The 7,241-nt window shown below is 43.5% G+C and overlaps 1 pseudogene; it reads right to left on the reverse strand.

The window, feature by feature from the left end:
* Positions 1-442: 442 nt before the first annotated feature.
* Positions 443-4,018, reverse strand: LOC129476085 (uncharacterized; annotated as a pseudogene).
* Positions 4,019-7,241: the final 3,223 nt, after the last annotated feature.

A 7,241-nucleotide genomic window follows, 5' to 3' on the forward strand; every position in this document is an offset into this window, starting at 1 on the left:
GGGTGGGTCAGCCTTTCCCAGTCCACTGTCTCAAATGTTAATCTCCTTTGGCAACACCCTCACAGACACACCCAGGATCAATATTTTGCATCTTTCAACCCAATCAAGTTGACAGTATTAACTATCACAAGTCCACCCCTTCTCAACTTGAACCCATACACATCTCCTGAGATCATACATAATCTTCAAATAAAGACAATAATAAGGTCACAATTACGCCTAACATAATGCAACTATTCCTTCATACAGCCGGAAATGCACCAATCCCCAACCCAAATGCTATTACATAAAGTTAACAACAGTTAAATGCTGATATGAAATCAATAAATCTTATGTAACATGATAAAGGAAAAAGGAAGTAAAATGAAGGTATTTTCATAGTACAAGTGTATACAGGCACAAACATGTTTTTAACAAAAAGAGGAGGAAATACTCATGACAATTACAGTTCTCCTTTCTGCAACTGGTCAAGTGGTCATAGCTGGTGTTGATGACGACCTCCTTCTTCTACCAATTCTATATTCCCTTTGCCTTCAGCAAGCGCCTCAGCAGGTCATGGTTTTTTTCCTGGTGGAGTGCCCCAAACCTTCATTCCTGAAGGGTGTGGGCCATTTGTAGTCCTGCCTGGATTGGGCTTTTGTAGTTTCTCATTGACCTTAATCACAGGGCATGGTAATACTAAGAGACGCCCCAAGGGATCTCCTGTATTCTACGCATACTCTTCCTTCCTTCCATTGTGGAGTATTAGACTGATTTCATCTTGATAGTTCAGGTTGATCACCTCAGCCAATACTGTAACTCTCTTCTTAGCCTGTTGGCTTAGAGGTAGGAGGAGCCCAAACTGGCCAGGTGACAATATTAACTTCCAGTTTAATGGAATTGTTGTTGTTTCTCCTGGTAGCAGTGTTCCTCCCTCTGGAACTAAGACCTCTAGCCCAGCAGAAAATAATGTCGCCGGCACAGAAAGTGAAAATTTTGCTAGTGAATCACTAGGGGTAATGGTGAGTGGTGCCACTTCCACTTCCATCCCTTGATTCCTGGACCCATGAATCCTGGCTATAGAAGAAACAGTACCATATATTGCATGCTGATTCAGAGCATACACGACCTTCTGGAGAACTTTGCCCCAGACCTGCAAAGAATTGTCACCTAGTTGATGTTGTAATTGTGACTTTGAAAGGCCATTTCACCGTTCTATCAATCGAACTGCTTCAGGATGATGAAGAACATGGTAAGACCAGTGAATTCTATGAGCATGAGCCCACTGTTGCACTATAGCCATAAAGTGAGTGCCTTGGTCAGAGGCAATGCTGTATGGAATACCATGATGGTGGATAAGGCATTCTATGAGTTCATGGATGGTAGTCTTCGCAGAAGCATTGCATGCAGGTTAGGCAAACCCATATCTGGAGTAAGTGTCTATTCCAGTGAGGACAAACTTCTGCCCTTTCTGTGATGGAAGAGCTCCAATATAATCAACCTGCCACCAGGTAGCTGGCTGATCACCCCAAGGAATGGTGCCATATCAAGAACTCAGTGTTGGTCTCTGCTGCTGGGAAATTGGACACTTAGCAGTGGCCATAGCCAGGTCAGCCTTGTTGAGTGGAAGTCCATGTTGCTGATCCCATGCATAACCTCCATCCCTGCCACCATGGCCACTTTGTTCATGGGCCCGTTGGGCGATGACAGGGGTGGCTGGGGAAAGAGGCTGAGTGGTATCCATAGAATGGGTCATCTTATCCACTTGATTATTAAAATCCTCCTCTGCTGAGGTCACCCATTGGTGAGCACTCACATGGGATACCAATATCTTCACAGTTTTTGACCACTCAGAGAGGTCCATCCACACACCTCTTCCCCAGATTCCTTTGTCACCAATTTTCCAATCATGCTTCTTCCAAGTCCCTGACCATCCAGCCAAACCACTGGCTACAGGCTGTGAATCAGAATATAATCGCATATCTGGCCATTTCTCCTTCCGTGCAAAGTGCACAACCATGTGCACTGCTTGAAGTTCTGCCCACTAGGAAGATTTCCCTTCATCACTGTCCTTCGGGGATGTCCTAGAAAGAGGCTGCAGTGCTGCAGCTCTCCACTTTTGGGTGGTGCCTGCACATCGTGCAGAGCCATCTGTGAACCAGGCCCTAGTCTTCTCTTCCTCTGTCAATTGATCATAGAGAGCTCCCCATGAGGCCATTGGTGCAGGCTGGGGGAGAGAAAGCAAGGTGGCAGGAGTGGAGACCATGGGCATCTGAGCCACTTTCTCATGTAACTTACTTATGCCTTCAGGACTTGCTTGAGCCCGATCACATATATACCACTTCCATTTGATGATGGAATGCTGCTGTGCGTGACCTACTTTATGGCTAGACAGGTCAGAAAGCATCCAGTTCATGATAGGCAGTTTAGGTCACGTGGCGACTTGATGACCCATAGTCAAACCTTCAGTTTCCACCAAAGCCCAGTAACAGGCCAAGAGCTATCTCTCAAAAGGAGAGTAGTTATCTGCAGAAGATGGCAGGGCCTTGTTCTGAAATCCTAGAGGTCTCCACTGTGATTCGCCTATGGGGGCCTGCCAAAGGCTCCAAACAGCATCCCTATCTGCCACTGACACCTCAAGCACCATTGGATCTCCTGGGTCATACAGCCCAAGTGGCAGAGCAGCTTGCACAGCAGCCTGGACCTGTTGCAGAGCCTTCTCCTGTTCTGGACCCCACTCAAAACTGGCAGCCTTTCAGGTCACTCGATAAATGTGCTGGAGTAACACACCCAAATGAGGAATGTGTTGCCTCCAAAATCCAAGTAGGCTCACTAGATGTTGTGCCTCTTTCTTGGTTGTAGGAGGGGCCAAATGCAGCAACTTATCCTTCACCTTAGAAGGAATATCTCGACAGGCCCCACACCACTGGACTCCTAGAAATTTTACTGAGGTAGAAAGTCCCTGAATTTTAGTCAGATTTATTTCCCATCCTCTGGCATGCGAATGTCTCACCAATAAGTCCAGTGTGTTTGCTACTTCTTGCTCACTGGATCCAGTCAGCATAATGCCATCAACGTAATGGACCAGTGTGATATCTTGTGGAAGCAAAAAGCAATCAAAGTCTCTCTGAATAAGATTATGACACAAAGCCAGAGAGTTGATATACCCCTGAGGTAGGACAGTAAAGGTATATTGCTGACCATGCCAGCTGATGGCAAATTGCTTCTGGTGGGCTTTGTGGACAGGAATGGAGAAACAGGCATTTCCCAAGTCAGTGACTGCATACCAGGTACCCAGAAATATGTTAATTTGCTCAAGCAACGAAACCACATCTGGTACAGCTGCTGCAATTGGAGTCACCACTTGTTTAAGCTTATAATACTCCACTGTCATTCTCCAAGATCTGTCTGTCTTCTGCACAGGCCAAATAGAAGAGTTGAAGGAGGATGTGGTGGGAATCACCACTTCTGTGTCTTTCAAGTCTTTGATGGTGGCAGTAATCGCTGCAATCTCTGTTAAAAACATGTTTGTGCCTTTTGTTAAAAACATGTTTGTGCGATATTGTTTTTGATTCACTATTTTTCTAGGTATAGGCAGCCCTAATGGCTTTTATTTGGCCTTTCCCACCATAATAGCCCTTACCCTACCAGTCAGGGAGCCAATGTGGGGGTTCTGCCAGCTGCTAAGTATGTCTATGCCAATTATGCATTCTGGCACTGGGGAAATGACACAGCATGAGTTCACGGACCCACTGAACCAACTGTAAGTCAGACCTGAGCTAAAGCTTCATTAATTACCTGACTTCCATAAGTCCCTACTTTAACTGAAGGACCACAATGACATTTTGGGTCCCCTGGAATCCACGTCAGCTAAGAGCCAGTGTCCAGTAGTCCCCGAAATATCTGATCATTTCCCTTTCTCAAAATGCACAGTTACCCTGATAAAAGGCCAGAGGTCTCCTTGGGGAAGGATGGGAGAAAGATTAACAGCATAAATTGTCAGTATTGTATTGGGGTCCTTCCTCAAGGAGACCCAGCCTCCCCTTCATTCAAGGAGTTCTGGGTCTGTAAACTTGCTCAAGTCTGGAAATTGATTAAGGGGCCATAATTCTCTGTTTCTATAATTCAAATTAGTATTTTGTCCATTCAACCTGGAAGATTTCTGCTATATAAATTAAGTAGAAATATAGTAGGCTTCCTATCAATTTCACATCTGGGAACACCGTGATTAATTAGCCAATGCCAGAGCTCTACATGAGTCAAACTATTCTGATTGCTGCTTTGCCTCTGCTGTCCATTACAGTAGCTATGCTCACCTTGCCTTTGATGGTTGAGTGCCACCACTTGGCCCCTGCCACCTTGGGATCCAATTATTCCCATTGAATTTAAATTTTGTAGTTGAGTGACTGCAGATCCCACTGTTAGATCTGACGTACAGAGAAGAGCAATTACAGGGCTCTTCATAGATGCAGGTGCTGCCCTCACAAATCTATTTTGCAAAGCATTGGTCAAGGGTATATCTTCTGGACCCTCCCAGCTGGGATGAGTAGGTCTAAAGTGACTAATCCACTCCACCATCCCAATCTCTCCAAGCATTTAGATCCCTTCCTCTACATTAAATCAAGGGAGATCAGGCATTTCTAGTTCACTCACAGTGGGCCATCTTTTAATCCATATTTCAGCTAACCAAGCAAATAAGCTATTAGAAACTTTTTTTAACTCCCTGAGCTGCAACATTAAAAGCAGAGTCCCTACTTAGTGGGCCCAAATTGATAAATTCAGCTTGTTCCAACTCTATGTTTCTTCCACCATTATCCCACACCCTTAATATCCATTCCCATACCTGTTCTCCAGATTCAGGCTTATGTAAATTAGAAAACTCAAGTAGTTCCTTTCGAGTGTAGTGCACCTCCTTATGGGTCACACTCTGAACCTCACGTCTAGGGGCCCACTGGGACTTTAGTTATAGATCCAGAAGCAAACAGGGGTGTTGGGCGTGGCTCCTGAGGAGAATCAACATTATCTTGCTTGGCAACTGCCTCAGGGGAGGCCATCACTGTTGCCTCAGGCAGTGCAGGGTTTATCTCCACAGACAAAGATGGAAAGGGCAGCATGTGTCAGGGAGGGGATGTTGCCACTACTGGGGATGGGGAAGCTGTTTCTTCTGGCAAAAATGGTTCTTCAGATTTTACAAGCTCAGTGTCCCCAGCTTCATCAGGGTCCTCCCATACGTCCCCATTCCAAGTTGCGGGGTCCCATTTGTTTCCAATCAATGGCCTCATTTTAACAGTAGACACCTGGTGAGACTGTGCATGCACCTTTCATTGCAGGTCAGCCACTTGCATGATAAGAGCTTTTGTCTGTTTTTCCACAATTTAAGCTCTTTCTATACAGGAGATAAAACTCTCACTCAGGGCAATCTTAGCAGATTTGAGGCTAAGTATCTGCTTCTGAAGCTGGAACATAGAATCGCTGAGTTCATCATTTTCCTTCAACACTTTGTCCAGTGAACTCAGGAGCAACCAACCAACTTTATTATGTTCCTTGGTTCTCCACATGTAGTCAAAGGTATTATGTATAGAGTAACTTGCCTCTTATGAGCAGTGAATCAGTACTGTCAAATGACTTTATTTCGCGTAACTCTCTAAACAGTTCATGCCAAGGACTATCAGTGTTCTCCATACTTTTAGAAGTAGAGTCCTTAGCATTTTGGGGTCTAATCATATTAAGCAGCCAACTCCAGAAACCCCAAAACCAATGAAAGAACATTATCCTTAATATTCTGTTCCTCTAGAACCACTCCTGGTACCAAAATCTGTATTAGTCAGAGTTCTCTAGAGGGACAGAACTAATAGGATATATATATATATATAAATTTATTATATTTAATAATATAATTATATATATAATAAACTCATATGTATATATATATGAGTTTATTAAGGAGTATTAAACTCACATGATCACAAGGTCCCACAATAGGCCATCTGCAAGCTGAGGAGGAAGAAAGACAGTCTGAGTCCTAAAGCTGAAGAACTTGGTGTCTGATGTTAGAGGGCAGGAAGCATCCAGCATGGGAGAAAGATGTAGGCTGGGAGGTTAAGCTAGTCTAGCCTTTTCACGTTTTTCTGTCTGTTTTATATCCTGGTCGTGCTGGCAGCTGATCAGATGGTGCCTACCCAGATTATGGGTGGGTCTGCCTTTCCCAGCCCACTGTCTCAAATGTTAATCTCCTTTGGCAACACCCTCACAGACACACCCAGGATCAATACTTTGCATCCTTCAATCCAATCAAGTTGACAGTATTAACCATCACAAGCCAGAAATATCACTTCATTTAGAAATAGGGTGAAAGAAGGAAAGCTGGAAGAAGAAAATGGTGTTGGGAGAGGTGAGAGGGGAAGCAAAAAGTAGAAAGCCACGTCTCCAAAGTCATGGTTCCATGAAAGAGAGCTTCATGAGTGCCAGCACATGCTGCTGAGGGTGTGGAGATATTAAGGACTGGTAGGAAGCACTTGCAGTAGGCAGTTAAAAATGGTGATCTTTAGGAGAGCATGTCAATAATGGATTTGATAGCCAGATTGTGAAGGTTTAAGGAGTAGTTAGTAAAGAAGAAGATGAAGTAAAGAAGACTACAATGAAAAGGTGTTCATAGTGAAACATGAGGGTGGCAGAATGACCACAGAGTTAAGTAAAAGTGATTCAGGGCTAGTAGGACTATGACCTTGTGTAAGGGTGGAGAAGTCTCTGAGAAGAGATAAGAGAGTCTGTGAGGAGAAGCAGAACTGTAAAAAAGCAATAATTAATTGATCAAGTGATGCCCCTTGGCTATAAGGGAAGTGAGCCTATGACAAAAGAAGAAACACAGGTTTTTTTTTTATAAGACTTGGCAGAGGAAGAGAAAGAGAGGAATGCATAGGTGGGTGAATGAATGGATGAATGCAGAGAAAAACATTTATATGTTTGTGATTCCTTAAATTATAAACATGATACATATCTGTTGTAGAGAAAATGGAAAATACAGAAAGTTAAAAAGAAAATGAAAGTCACCTGTAGTCCCATCACTCAGGGATAACATTGGGCTGTATTTCCACCCAATTTTGTCTGTGTATATATTTACTTTTATCTTTAAAAAAATTGGGATCATAATGTATAATTTTGAATGGTCCACTTTTGATTTTTGCTTAATGTATTTGAGGATTTCCATATATATATATAACACTACTACTAATGGCTGCACAATTACAAGGCTGTAAAACATT

Source organism: Symphalangus syndactylus, chromosome X (genome assembly GCF_028878055.3).
Source record: "Symphalangus syndactylus isolate Jambi chromosome X, NHGRI_mSymSyn1-v2.1_pri, whole genome shotgun sequence".
In the NCBI taxonomy this organism is placed as follows: domain Eukaryota; kingdom Metazoa; phylum Chordata; class Mammalia; order Primates; family Hylobatidae; genus Symphalangus; species Symphalangus syndactylus.